The sequence below is a fragment of the Piliocolobus tephrosceles genome, chromosome 6, assembly GCF_002776525.5.
Source record: "Piliocolobus tephrosceles isolate RC106 chromosome 6, ASM277652v3, whole genome shotgun sequence".
NCBI lineage: Eukaryota > Metazoa > Chordata > Mammalia > Primates > Cercopithecidae > Piliocolobus > Piliocolobus tephrosceles.
In genome coordinates this window covers 97,860,976-97,877,381 of record NC_045439.1, presented here as the reverse complement: position 1 = coordinate 97,877,381, position 16,406 = coordinate 97,860,976, and the positions used below count along the sequence as shown (strand labels likewise).

The window sequence follows — 16,406 nt, the reverse complement described above, 5'->3', positions numbered from 1 at the left end:
TCATAGGGAAGTTAAGACTCAGAAATTTGAGACACCCTCATAGTCATTTCTGATTACAAGGTTTTAATTAACGAGAAACAATTTGCCAAATTGTTATTTTTGCTAAAATTAATAACCAACATCAAAATTAATAGTAAGACTTTAATTTTCATTGAAGTCAGGAATGTTACAAGGATTCATGCAATCACAACTATTATTTAACATTGACCCAAAACTTTAGTAATGGAAATGAGAGATGGGAAAATTAGGTAGAGTTACAAGAAATAGAGAGGAGGGTAAGTTCATAATTAATTCTTTGATGAAACCAAATGGAACTATTAAAAATTCTAATAAAGCAAATATTAGAATTTAAAACACTGGATGGTTTCAAATTATATGTTCAAAAGCAACAGCTATGAAAATACAAGGGACCCGGAATAGCCAAAACAATTTTGAAAATGAAGAACAAAGTTAGAGAAGTCAAACTTCCTGACTTAAAAATTTACACAGTGTTAGCAAATGTGTACTGCATAGTAATAGTCACGCAGATCAAAATAATAAAATGAAGAGTTTAGAAGTAAACTCATATTTAGACTCAACTGTTGTCAAGGATGCTAGAACTATTCAGTAGAGGAAATAATAGTATTTCCAACTAAAGATACTAGGATATTAAATGCAAAAAAATGAAGTTGGACTACTGCCTTACAACATAGACAATAATTAACTCAAAAATAGAACTGAACGATATATTAAAAAGAGAAGACTCCATCAATAACATAAAGAAGTTTAAAACAGGCAAAATTTAAGAAAAATTATAAAACACTCCTGAAGCAGAGTTGGACAAATAGAAAGACATATCATATTCCTGGAATGAACATTCAACATCATTAAAATATATTATTTATAAGTTAATATATAAATATCATAGGACCGAATTAAAAGGAAAAATTTTTGTATGTTTTTTTTTTTTTTTTTTTCTGGAGCCAGACAAGTTAATTATAAAGTACGTTTGCAAGAACAAAAAGCAAAAATAGCTAAAATCTCTTTGATTAAAACATTGTGAACAGAACCAATAATAGACTTACTTACATACAAAAATTGAATTTATAATACCATAACATTTCATACTAGTGGGGGAAAGATGAACTTCTTGATGAATGGTAATGGAATATATCAATAACAAAATAAAAAATGAAAATTGTTCTATTCCTCATCCCATATACCAAAAAAGAATCCAAAATGAATCAAATATTTAAATGTTAAAAATAACAACTAACATATAATGGAGTATGGAGTAATAAAGTATGAAGTAATAATACTATGATCTAAAAATGGGAATAATTAATAATGACTTGAAAATCTACATTCAATAGGAAAAAGCTTGAGATATATGAATATATGAATGTATATAATTATACATGATATAATCTATATAATACATATATATCATATATTTATAATATGATATAAATTATATATATAATTTTAATGTATAATTTTATGTATTTTATATGTATAAGTTGTAATTTTTGCAAGTACCAAAATAGTTTGTAACTTACTTGCAAAACACAACAGAAGAGTCAGTAATCTTAACAAAAAAATAACTTCTAAAAACATAAGAATCAACAAGACAAATACATGAGATATATAAAGACAATGATTTGCAGAAAGTGAAAAACAACTGGTCCTTAACTGATGAAAAGATGTTCAACCTCACTTATAGTAAGAAAAATGAAATTTAAAAACAACACTGAAATGCCATTACCTTCTTCCCAGATTGCCAAAATCTAAAAGGTTGACAAGCACACTATTCGTGAAACTTCAAACACATACAGTCTCTTGTAGATTAGCAATGGATATATTAAATTACACAAGCAATATGGTAACATCTAGCAAAATTATATATCCATATAAGGTATGCATATATATTGACCTATTGACCCAGCAATCTTGCTTCTAATAATTTGTCACAATGACACATTCCAAAAGTACAAAAAGACATATTCCCAAAGATGTTCGTTACAGCACAGTTTGTCATAGTAAAAGACTATGTCCCTAAGTGTCTGTCTATAGAGGACTAGTTAAATAAGCTCTGAGTGTTCAATTCTGTAGCATATATACTAAAACTGGAACAATACAGAGAAGATCAGCATGGCTCCTGCACTAGGATGACACTCAAATTCATGAAGCAGTCCATGCTTTTAAAAAAAATATTAAACACTAAGCAAAGCCAGCTTATGGCAACCTGTTTAGGGTTCAGTTTTGTTTTGGCACTAGCTGAACACAAAAGTTCTTGTTTAATTCTTAGCCTAAGTATACAGGATCACAGGGGAGAGGGAGTCTGTGTTCTCTGCCTCCTGAATACTTAACATAATTTAAATATAAAAAAAGAAAGGTAAACCTGCGCTACAATTCCCAGATGGTTAAGTGTAGCCCTCAGAGCTCAGCCCAAGGCAGAATCTAAATCCCACCATTTCAAGATTGTGTATATATATAAATGTGTATATATGCACATGTATATATATATATATGAAATAATGCTGTGTGGCCAATTATGATTATAATTTTTTCAAATACTATGTCTCACAAAGTTGTCTATATTAGTTTAAGGAGACCGGGGGATTTTTAAATTTTTTATTTTATTTTTATTGATTTAGGGATACAAGTCCTGTTTTGCCACATGGATATATTGCATAGTGATAAAGTCTGGACTTCCAGTGTAACCATCACCCAAATAGTGTTCATTGTGCCCATTAAGTAATTTCTCATCCCTAGCACCCCCTGACCCTCCCACCTTTCCTAGTCTTCAAGGTCTATTCCAAATGCTATGTCCACATGTACACATTATTTAGTTCCTGCTTATAAGTGAGAACATGCATTTAAGACATTAAATCATTGATTTCTTTAATATACCTGAAGTCACTTTGTGATTTGTTGTTACTTTTTAACCTTCTGTATCTACTCTAGGAAGAGTGGGTTCTAGGTCCACCTTTTTGCTTTGTGAGGCCAAGCGCAGTTGTCTGCTCACCCTGCATGACTGACCAGAGAAGGTGTTGCAACAGGTTCTGCCTTTTTGAGAAACCTTGCAGGATGAACAGGCCAGCAGGGATGCCCTCCTATATGTTCTGGTGTTTTGTTTTTGTAAGAAGAAGAAAAAAAGAGAACATAAAACTGTACTGATAAGTTGTGAGTGGGGAGAGGGATAGCATTAGCAGATATACCTAATGTAAATGACAAGTTAATGGGTGCAGCACACCAACATGGCACATGTATACATATGTAACAAAACTGCATGTTGTGCACATGTACCCTAGAACTTAAAGTATAATTAAAAAAATAAATAAAATAAAAAATGGTCTTGATAGCCAGGAGCAGTGGCTCACACATGTAATTCCAGCACCTTGGGAGACCAAGACAGGAGGTTAACTAGAGGCGAGAGGTTTGAGACCAGCCTGGGTTACATAGCGAGACCCTGTTTCTACAAAAAGTTAAAAAAAAAAAAAAAATTAGCTGAGAGTGACAACATGTGAGATCAGGGTGTGGTGGTGGGTCGGTGTAGCCCCAGCTACTCTAAGCTTAGTTGGGAGTATCTTGAGCCCAGGAGTTCAAATCCAGCCTGGGCAACATAGTGACCACCAATCTCTACAACAAAAAAATAAATAAAATAAAAAAGGATCTTGAGAAACTGACTGGTCAAATTGGATTTACAGTAACATTTTTCATTGCTGGAGTGAGGTAGCAGCTCTCCTCTGTAGCTGAAAATTGTTTCAGTTGGGGGTGGAGGAAAAAGAATGCCTCTAAGTTTGCTCTTTAAGAATATCACCTAGAAGCATGAGCTGTATGTTGGAAGTGCCCTGGTTTCAATCCACATGCTTAATAGTGGTACATAATCCTAAAGGGGTTTAAATGTACATAAAAATATAGTTTTAAATTATTTGCTTTACTGTTCACATTGTGGATCACTAAAATTTCAAGAAGTGACATTATAAATAAAATGAGGCACTTTAGGATGCTGTCTATTTTTAAATCTGAACTTGAATTCACATGATCAAAAATTGCGTTTTCTTTTTTTGAAAGAAACACAGGTCTAGTCTGTCCTTTTAAACTAATTGTTCTCTTAAGCTATGATATAAATCAAGTCATTACAGGTTAACTTTCAAAGCACATCTATTTAACAGTATTGTTTTGAAAAAATATGCTACAGGGTAAATAAACGCTACATAAAAATGAGAAGCTGCTAGTGTTTTGAAATCTGTTGTTTTGTAAAAGGTAAATTAGCTAAAAGATTTATTTAGCTGATAAATCATACAAACAATTTTGTATGATTCAATAAAGAAAACACCAAGGTATAATAAAAATAAAAACAAAACAAAACTAACTAAGTAAACTATGAATACACAATGAAGTATTATACTAGTGTGTAATTAAACATATATGTGTATGCTGCTGCTCTTATATGATCTTTGGGATGTATTAAATAAAAAACAATAAAACTATTGGAAACATTTTTGTATAATATGGCACAACATTTAATTGAGAAATATGTATTTTATATCTACATATATCCATATATTCATATGTATATTTACATGTACACATAAATATATATTAAAGGATATATATACATAAATCTTTTAAAGTGGATAGATATGGAATATAAAAAGACATATATACATATAAATCCTTTACTTAAAAATGGAAGAAAAACATATTTTATGATTTTTTTTTTTAGCAGAGAATAGCAGAGACAAGATTGATTGAAGTTAGACTTTTCTAATACATTTTGTTTTGTAGGTTTAACTTTAATACCATGTAAATGCATATACTTTTGAAACAAAATTACATAAGACTTAAAAAAGGAATTGCTAGTAATTGAAGAAAACAACCTTTGAATTGAGTTGTCGGAAAAATGATGCAGAGAGAAACTATTTCAAATAACTTTAAAATGCAATAATTGTATTGCATGCCTTTAACAGATTAAATTAAGACGATAACAATAATTAAAACAAAACATAAACACACCCAAGCTTATTGTTAATCAGTTGTGTGTATGTATACAGAAAATAGTTATGTGAACAAAGATTTTCAATGTTAAAGAAGAGATCATATCTAAAATCAAATAAGATATGCCAAGAAGTATAATCCCACATTTCAATGAAAATACCAGTATGAACTCATGTTGTATTTTCTTCAGCAGGAAAAAAAAAATACTTGAAATAATGACTGAAGTAATAGCAATGAGCACCCCTAATGCTCAGATTATGAACTTAATCACAACATTAATCAGGGATCCTTGAAAATATGACTGATTCCTAATTTGAGGTAGAAAATGGTCTAGATCATTGAAAATATGAAAGTTACAAAAGACAGTTGGAGTTTGATTCAAAATGATTCAGATAAAATTTTAAGAAGCTTCCACTGTCCAAAAATGGAAAAATTGAGTGTTAAGGATATTAAAATACAGCAATATTTTAAAATTCATCAGTTTATAATATCAAAAAACAAAACACAAAAATATCCTTATTGCTTACATATGGAGAAGTAGAAAATCAACTCATTATTTGAAAACTGAGAGGCAAGAAAAAGTTTATATGTCAAAACATATGATGATTAATTGGAAAAAAATTTTGAAAAAATATTATGATAAAGTATTTGTACTCTCCAATAATAAAATATTATAGAATATTTAAACCATGTGGCTTTAGTAAATAATAACAGAGCAATAAAATAAAATATACATCCACATATATCTATTATTCATATGATACATTTAGCATTCAAATTATTGACAAAGTGCTAGATTGTTTAATAAGTAGTTCAGACATAATTGGTTAACTATTTGAAGAACTAACTTTCATTCTTACCCTGTACCATAACAACATCAATTCCAGATATAATGAAGAGAATGTAGAAGTTAGGGGAGGGGAAAAGGAAAGGAAAGAGGGTGAAGAAGAAAAAGAGAATGAAAAAAAAGAAAGTGAAGAGTTGGATAAAGAGAGGAGTGTAAGAAAAAAAAAAATCCAGTATTAGAGTGGGTCAAGACTTTCTAGGCAAATGCCTCAAGAAAAAAGAAGAAAATATTCAATAAAATGAACTCTAGAATCAGATTCTCTAATTTTAAATACCAAGCTCTAACACATAATAATTGGTATGCAACTTGGGAAAGACACTGAACTGCTCTGTGCCTCAGTTTCCCCACTTAAATAAGGATAATTATTGTATGCATTTTAAAGGTGATTTAAAGATTAAATAAAATTGCATGTATTAAAAATTTAGTACTATCTGAAATCTATAGAAAAATTACATAAATGTGGGCTATTACTGAATACAATTGGAAATTTTGCATATTAAAAACTTTATAACAATAAATACAAATGACAAACTGAGAAAATACAACATGTAAATGTAATAGATTAAAGACTAATAAAATTATAACTATATAAAATAAATATACAAAGGAGAAATAATAAAAGATCAGTAATTTAAGAAATATCAATGACAAGACTTGAAAAAATATTCCACGAATTAAAATCAAAGCAAAGGAAATTAAAATTAGATACTCGTTGTCTCTGAAAAAAAACTGAAGACAAGATTCAGTATTGGTGAAATTATACTAAAACTCCCAATCTCTTAACACTGCTGGGACAAATACATCATTAACACTCTGCAGGGTAATTTAGAGGTGTGGGTCAAGTCTAAATTTATGCTAAGAAAATGCTTAGGAAATTAGTATACAAAAATATTCTTTATACTATTATTTGTAATAGTGAAAACCTAGCATCAACCAATGTATCCAGTGTATCCAAAGATATGTCATTGGTCAAATGCATTTTGGTATTTAGAAGAATTGTTAATGACATGTGTATGATATAAAGTTTTTAAAAGCAGGTCACAATGCTTTCACCATGATACTGATTTTGAATAAATACATAGTGGTATTTTTTTCTTTTTACATGTACATTTAAAAAATTTTCTTCTGTGAAAACACATTTATTTTGTAATTTGTAAAATTTTTAAAAAGCTTCTCAAAGTTTGAAAAATAAGTTGTTATAATTATACTAGCTTACCATGAGTTGGTAGTGATGTTTTTCTTACAAGTAAAATAAATAAAGAATAAATAGTGCTCATAGCTATGATTCCTGGCATCTCTCAAGGGCTATAATGAAGAAAAAGTCCATCCTGGCTGGCAGATTCTTATGAGTTTTTATAGACCATGGTGTCCCTCTTATATGACATCTTAAGCTGACCTAAAAAGGAATAAGTTCTGAGAAAGGTTTACACAGAGTAAGCTTTTCTAAACATTGCAGCATCTTTCCCAATCTTCATCTCAGCCTAGCAAACACCTATCACCTTCAAAAGTGACATCTCATAATAAGCACAGAGAGGACTATTTTCAAGAAGGGGGTAATGGACTTGTTGATTTCAAAATCATACCCAGTTTAGAGTTGCTCAACCTTCAAGGTCCTATCTAGTAATCAAGTATTCTGTTTGTGGGGTCTTGGCATTTAGAATATGTCTCCTACTCATTGGTAATGTATGCACCAGATTTTCCCATACTCTTCCAACATCTTGGTGTTGGGAATGTTGCTTAGACCCATATACCCTCTAATTATCCAGCATTCAAATTTCATAAGATTAATAACATTACTACATAAATCTTATATATCAAATAGGGAATAAGTGAAGAACTTGAATCTATTTAACTATCCTAACATCAAAAGTAGACTGTAAAATATTCTAAGATAAATGGGGATGCAGTTCTATCATATGTAGACTCTCTTTATTGATAAGAAAATATAGACTATTAGAAAGGACTACAAGCCAAGGCAAATTTGAAATATCTTACCCATTAAGCTAATTGTCCAGCATTGCTTACTTTTAGTCACTCTGCAATATGCTCTGATACGGGCAGAAAGCTGGTTTAGTGACACCAAGCCAAGGGAATGACTAAACAAATTTGTTTTCTGATTAGACACATTTAAATATTATGATTCACTACACTAATTATTTTTTCAACAAGTATTTGCTGAACAACTACCACATGCCAGTCACTGTGATTAGTCTATGGGATACGTCACAGAACTTTGGAATTAACATCTTAGTGATGATCTTTTGGCATTAGTGAAAGGAATTTCTAAATGTTTACATCAGGAATCAGCAAACTAAAACTTGCAGGCCAAATTTAGCTTTACTACCTGTTCCTGTTAATAAAATTTAACAAAACACAGCTATAGTCATTCATTTATGTATTATCTATGGCTGTTTACATACTACAATGGTGGTTTAGTTACAACAGAGACCATATGTAATGCAAAGCCTAAAATATTTACTGTTTTGTCATTTATAGAAAAAATTTACTGACCTTTGATTTAGATAACACTAAAATCTCAGATTTCCTTAGAAATTCCCATGATTCATTCACCCCAGTCTATTCTTTAAACAGCCTCCAGAGTCATCCTTTTTATATGAAAATGGGATGATATTACTGTGCTCTTAAAAATGACACTGACTTTTCATGCTCTTACAATGAATACTACATTCTGACACAATGCCTGTCGGTTTTTTTTGCTTTTTTTTTTTTTTTTTTTTTTTTCTTGGTTGCTGTTACTGAATACCCAGCATTTGGGTATTTACATGGGTAATTTATAAAAACAAAAAATATATATATTTACTTCTTACAGTTCCAGAGGCTGAGAAGTCCAAGTTTAAGGGACTGTATCTGGTGAGGCTCTTCTTGCTGATGAGAACTCTCAGCAAAGTCCTGAGACAGCACTGGATATCACATGGTGAGGAGACAAGAACAGTCCTACTCAGGTCTCTCTTCCTCTTCTTATAAAGCTGCCAGTCCCATCATCAGGGCCATATTCTTATGACCTCATCTAAACCTGATTATGTCCCAGAGACCCCCACCACCAATTAATGTAAGAATTTGGGGATTAACTTTCCAACACATGAAATCTGAGGGACACATTCACACCACAGCAACCTTCAAAGTCCAGCTTCTTTAAGTTGTGGTGGCCTCCTTTCAATTCCTTGAGCAGATCACTCTCTTTATAAACTTTTTCTTTAATCTTTTTTCACTTAAATCTTAGTCTCCCAACTCATTCTTTATTCTTGGATTAAATTTCACTTCTCAGAGATTTCACAGCCATGTTATTTACAGTAATTATTACTACATCACTACTCTGCCCTGTCATTTTATCTTGTACTCTTATTTTCTTTTATGACATGTCTTAAAATTTGTTTGCAGATATTCATTTATGGGTTTGTATGATACCTGTTTATACCACTGGACTATAAACTCAATGAAGTTAATAATTATGTTAATTTTCTTAACTAAGTACCCTATACTCGTCTACAGATATCCTGGACAATATTAGTTATGTTATAATTTTTTTGAATGAAGAATGGAGGAATATATTATGATATCAGTTGAGTGGAACTAGACTTTTTTATTAAAGCAGAAAAATGGCAGATGTGTTTGAATTTCTTGAATAAAACAAAAGATTGTAGTGCAGTACTCAGAAAACTTGTCTAGGTCTTCTAAACCATGATTTCTGAAATAAATAGAAAGTAACAAATAAATTGGTTGAGAGGTTAATCACTGCCGAGACCTAAATTCATAACCTGGAACACTATTTAGAAGAAATATCTCAAATGACACAGATGAAAAACATGAGATAACAGATAAGAGATTTGGAGAATAAACCTCAGAGATCAAAAGTACAAATGACAGGATTTCAGGAGGAGAGAAAAAAAATAAAAGAGAGGCAATAAGTGCCTATAGGAACATTTCCCTGAGGGATATGGGTAGGGCAAATGAAAATGACAGAAGTTCCAGTCAGATTTGGTGAGAAAAGACACATACACAAGTTCATTCTAATAAAATTATAGAGTCCCAGTGCTAAAGAGAAAATCTTACAAACTTTCAGATAAAATCAAAAAGGATCTGTATTACTTGGCCTGGGCTACCATGACAGAATGACAGACTTGTTGGCTTAAACAACATTAATTTATTTCCTCACAGTTCTGGTGGCCAGAAGTTCAAGATCAAAGCATCAGGATGGATGGTTTCTAGTGAGACCTCTTTCTGGCTTGCAGACAGCTGTGTCTTCACGTTGCCTTTCCTTTAGCTGCACAAGCAAAGAAAGAGAGAGAGAGAGAGACAGAGAGACAGAGAGATCTGGCATCTTTTTTTTCTTTTTATCAGTCCTGTTTGATTATGACCACACCCTAATGATGTCGTTTAACCTCTCTTACCTCCCCAAAGGCCCTATCTCCAAACATTGCATTGGAATTGGGCTTCAACATATAAAATTTCGTGGGACACAATTTAGTACATAACAACATTTATAATGAAAAAATAATGAGACCACCATTGCTCTGATTGTCTAAAAGGCTGGAAGCTAGATGAGTTTAGGATAATATTTGAAGACTACTGAGAGGAAGGACTACAACTGAACTATCCTGTGCCTAGTCAAGTTATTATTTGTCTCTTGGGAGTAAAAGAAGTATATTTACAAAGACATTAGGATTGAAAGAATAGATCACTCAGTTCATGGGAAGAAAACACTCAATGACCAACTCCAACAAACAGATCCATCATAATAGAAATCTCGGCCAGGCGCGGTGGCTCAAGCCTGTAATCCCAGCACTTTGGGAGGCCGAGACGGGCGGATCACGAGGTCACGAGATCGAAACCATCCTGGCTAACACGGTGAAACCCCGTCTCTACTAAAAAATATGAAAAACTAGCCAGGCGAGGTGGCGGGCGCCTGTAGTCCCAGCTACTTGGGAGGCTGAGGCAGGAGAATGGCGTGAACCCGGGAGGCGGACCTTGCAGTGAGCTGAGATCGCGCCACTGCACTCCAGCCTGGGCGACAGAGCGAGACTCTGTCTCAAAAAAAGAAAAAAAAAATCTCAAGGTAAGAAAAATGAAGGAATAGAGAAACATGTGGTGACAAAGAACCCTGGTTTACACGTATAAATCTAAATGAATGGTGATAGACTTTCTAGTAATGTGAAATAGAGCAATAATATGGTTTATTAAAATAGAAGGAGCATCTGCAAGGAAATTATAATAGCTTACTCTGAACATACTTCATTAGGTCTGTGAAACCAGAGTTGGATGGTAGTTGGGAGGGAAAGGGAAGAAGTATTCTAAAAATGTCATCTGGGTGAGACTTGAGCAGTGGGAAGAAGAAAGAAAGAAAGAAGAAACAAAAGAGAGAAAGAAAGAAAGAAAGAAAGAAAGAAAGAAAGAAAGAAAGAAAGAAAGAAAGAAAGAAAGAAAGAAAGAAAGAAAGAAAGAGAAAGAAAGAAAGAAAGGAAGGAAGGAAGGAAGGAAGGAAGGAAGGAAGGAAGGAAGGAAGGAAGGAAGGAAGGAAGAAAGGAGAGAAGGAAGGAAGGAAGGAAGGAAGGAAGGAAGGAAGGAAAAAGTAGTGTAAGATTTCATCTCATAGAAGGGTAAGGAGATGAGGTTAATAGAATATTTGGTATAGGAAAGAGTTGGAATCATATTAGTAGATAAATAGGGTCTGATTATGAGTCCTTGAAAAGGGAAAGTGATCAGTTAGAATATAAAACATGTACTAGAACTTCTAAATTTAAAATCAAGAAATGAAATAAAGACCAACTTTAGCAAATTGATGGAAAAAAAAAAAGCCAGGGGGGGAAAAAAGAAATCACTAAAGACATTAGGTGGTAAATACAAAGATGGCAGGAATACAATTAATGTATGAATTTAGGAATGAATTAAATTCTTCCATTAGAAGCAAGAGATTGATAGGGTTAAAAATTGGATGAAAATGTGCTATTTATTTAAAAAGATATATTTAATGTATTTTTAAAATTAAAAATAGATAAAGAGAGATATTAGGCAAATGAGAACAAAACTAACAGCAGAAGTGGCAATTATATTTTACCTAATATAATCTAGGTGAAATGTTCTATTAAAAACACCAAACAGAGGGGCATAATATAATAATAGAGATGGCTGATGTTGAAGATACTTCTATCATAAACCTCTACATACTAAATAACAGCTATATGTGTAAATCTGTTAGAAAATCAAGGAGAATTTGATAAGCCTTCAAGATAGAATATTTCACTATACTTATTTTGAAATCAGAGAAAATTAAGGACATGAAGGAAATTAATAATATAATAATTATATTCAATAATGTAGGCCCATATATGTCTAAAAGAAATGATATTCATTTTCTGTAGGTTCATGGAACATTTACATAAATTGAGCTGAATCTGATTACCAAGAAGATTTGATAGGCCATATGCTCTGATTAAAAATATAAAATTCAAAGATTACCAGAATAATGTCATCTACTTGGAAACTGAAAAACAATTCCAATAGATAATTGGAATAGATATTCCTTAAATCATAAAGAAGATTAAACCAACCATACAGACTATCCAGAAAGCAATGAAAAGAATATTTAACAAAAATATAAAACAGCATTTTGATGAATTTGTAAATAAAAATAAAACAAAATCTAAATTGAATGTAAATTACTCATCTCATGATTGTAGAAAAAGAACATCAACAACACAACCAAAAAAAAAAAGGCCAAGAAGGAAGAATTTATTTTAAAAAGTTGAAATTAATTAAAATTCATGCTAAAATAGCAAAAAAGTTTATAGACATTAAAACAGATATTGCTTGAAAAATTATAAAATACCTCATGAGCCTGATGAGATATCTAAAAGAAGAAATAGGCGGAGTTTGATGAGGAGGAGGAAAAGGAGCAATAAAGGGAAAAAACAAAATACAAGATTAGGATTGAAAAAAAGTATTATCACAAACACAATGGTAGAGGAAAAAATAACAGGGTAAGAAAATATTTGACAAACATTTGAAATCCTAGGAGAATGGATTATTTTTTAGAAAAATATGTTATTAAAATTTATCCCCAAAAAGGGACAACTTAAATTGATCAATTACTATAAAAATGAATACACAATTACATATCTCACACTGAAAAAGTCACCAAATGGGTTTACAGCAAAATTCTAGCTCGTCTTTAGGGAAAAGACAATTACAATATTATAAAACTATTACACAGCACCAAAAAGATGAAAAATTTTCTCACATCATTTTAAGAAGGCTTCTTAGTTTTAATTCCAAAATTCAAATACATACATTTTTTAAAAGAAAGTTGATTCAACAATAAAAAGAAATGAAATAGTAATACATGCTGAAACATACATGACCTCAAAAACATTATGTCAAGCGAAAGAAGCAAGATGTACAGACCACATAATGTGTGATTTATTTACATAAAATGTTCTGTTTCTACATGTAGACACAGAAAGCAGATTACTGGTGGCCTGGAACTGGAGGAACAGAAATTGGCTGTATATGGGCACATCTTTTCAAGGTGATGGAAACTGGATTGTGGTGATGGTTGTGCAATTATAAATTTACTGAAAGTCATTGAATTGTATACATAAAATGGGTGAATTTTATAGTATGTAAATTGCATTTCAGTAAAGCTTTTTTCTCTTTGTTTTTTGAGACAGGGTTTCACTCTCACCCAGGCTGGAGTGCAATGGCATGAACCTAGCTCATTACAACCTTGATCTTGCGTGTTTTGGTGATCCTCCAACCTCAGCCACCCAGGTTGCTGGGACTATACATGCGTGCCAGCACACCTGGCTAGTTTTTGAATTTCTTGTGGATGGTGATTCACCATGTTACCCAGGCTGGTCTTGAACTCCTGGGCTCAAGGGATCTGCCCACCTTGGCCTCCCAAAGTGCTGGGAATGCACTTAGCCTAAAGCTCCTTCATAAAGTAAATGAATATTAGAAAAAGTAAATTGGGAATATTATTTATAAATACACATGCAAAAAGTCTAAAATACACATGAAAAATTTCTAAAGTAAATCAAGATTATTTATATATACACATGCAAAAATGTATAAATACACATACAGAAGGTCTAAAATATAAACTAGTAGATTTTATGAAGATATATAAAGGTATTGTCATACTATGAAGAAATAGCATTTCTTTCAGGAAATCAAATGAAAAAAGTCATTAGCCATTCTTTATAAAGCAAAATGGGATTACAAATATATTAATTAAATTTGCCAACAGTCAATAGCAAATATTATTTCAATCACAAATCAGTATAATTATTTTACTTTTAAATCAAGAACTAGATAAAGATGTCCATTGTTAGTCAATGTTTTCTTGGAAGTTCTAAAAATGCAGTAGAAAAATAAAAAAATACAAATATAAAGGAAAAGCGATAAACGTATCTCTTTTAGATAAAATTATTTGATACCTAGAAGACTCTCTAGAGTATAGTTAAAACAAAAAGTTCTCCTTCGATTAAAAAGAATTTGGTAAGATGGTTTGTAATATGATAAAATTACAAAAAGAAAGTCTTGTATCTGGTATACCAATAAGCATCTAGAAATTAAAGTAGAACAAAAATTACATTCATAATGGCAAACAATATAAAATCTTAGGAATAGACATAAGAAAGTAACAAAATTTTAAGAATTAAATTTTTACAAATTTATATTAAATGATATGAATCGAGATCTGAACAAATAGATATCCAGTGATAGATAAATTTTATAAAAATGCCAATTCTTCTGCAATCAATGCATAGTTAATACAATGCCAATTATAATTCTAGTATATATTTTTTATAACTGGACAAAATTATTCTGCACTTACATAAATGAAAGCCAGAGAATTGCCAAGAAAAGCGTGTGAAAGAAAACTAGAAATGGAGAATATGACTTATATAAAAGATGATTCAAAATATCCATTCAAATAAGTTTTTCATAGTATATAAACAGACACATAGATTAGTGTAACACAGTGGAAAATCCAAAACTATATCTAAAAATACATGAAAATGTAAATCACAATGACATTAATATTTGAACCAGTAAGAAAACATAGATTATTTACAAATGGTACAGACATAACTGGCTATCCCTCCAGAAGAAAACACAGTTAATCCTTGTTTTACCCAAAGCATAAAATAATGCTGGAAGGATTAAAGATTTGAACTAAAAAATAATAAGACAACGTTATAAAAGTAACATTTAAGACACCTCATATGTTGTTTAGCGTCTGCACATAGCAAAATATGTATAAGGACCATACAAAATTTAAAAACCTTTGTATGTAGAAAGATTCCACAAATAAAAGAGAACAGAAAACAATGATGAATCTGGGAAAATTTTTAATATAAATGATATGAGTTAATGTTTATTTTATGTAAAGAACCCTTTCAAACATTCCAGTAGAAAGATTAGCAAAGCAGCAGTGCATAAAAAAGCAATTCCAAATGGCCGACAAACATTAAGATACTCAACCTCACCAATTGTCAGTGAATGCAAATTAAAATAATGAGATATCCCTTTTGCCCATGATACTGGCAGACATTGAACAGAGCAATAACGCCTATTGCTGGCGGGAAAAAGGGATACTTGAATATACTGCTGGCAAAAATTGTGCATTATCGTAACTCTTTTTGAAAACAATCTGGCAATATCTATTAAATTAAAAATATTCTTCGAACCAGAAACTTAATTATAGGAACCTAACCCAGAGGAAAATATGCAGCAGGAGGTAAAAATACATGAACAAGAATATTTATTGCATCGTTATTTGTTGTGCCAAAAGACTGGTAGCTTGGTGAATTCCTATTGGTAGTAGAATGACTGGATATTGTGAATGTTAGAGAACATTATACAATGTAGTACTATATTGCTTGAGTTGGAAACATTTCCATGATGTCTTCAAGAAAAGCAGAATGAAAAAAAAAAAAATAGGTGTAAACAATAGACAAGCAGAGAGCCAAATCATGAATAAACTGCCGTTCACAATTGCTACAAAGAGAATAATAATATCTAGGAATATAGCTAACAAGGGGAGTGAAGGACCTCTTCAAGGAGAACTACCAACCACTGTTCAAAGAAATAAGAGACAATGTAAACAAATGGAAAAACATTCTGTCCTCATGGAGAGGAAGAATCAATATTATGAAAATAGCCATACTGCCCAAAGTAATTAATAGATTCACTGCTATTCCCATCAAACTACCATTGAGATTATTCACAGAATTAGAAAAAATGAAAAAAAAAAAAAAAAACTACTTTAAATTTCATGCAGAACCAAAAAAAAGCCCGTAAAGCCAAGACAATCATAAACAAAAACAACAAAGCTGGAGGCATCATGCTACCTAACTTCACACTATACTACAAGGCTGTAGCAACCAAAACAGCATGGTGTTGGTACCAAAACAGACATATAGACCAATGGGACAGAACAGTGACCTTAGAAATAACACCGCACATCTACAACCATCTGATCTTCAACAAATGTGACAAAAACAAGCAATGGGGGAAAGCATTCCATATTTAATAAATGATGCTGGGAAAACTG

General features: G+C 31.5%; 1 non-coding gene across 1 annotated transcript; it reads left to right on the top strand.

The window, feature by feature from the left end:
• Nucleotides 1–2,075: 2,075 nt before the first annotated feature.
• On the top strand, nt 2,076–2,182 carry LOC111522938. Its single transcript, XR_002725374.1, has one exon. It is a non-coding gene; the product is annotated as a U6 spliceosomal RNA (small nuclear RNA).
• Nucleotides 2,183–16,406: the final 14,224 nt, after the last annotated feature.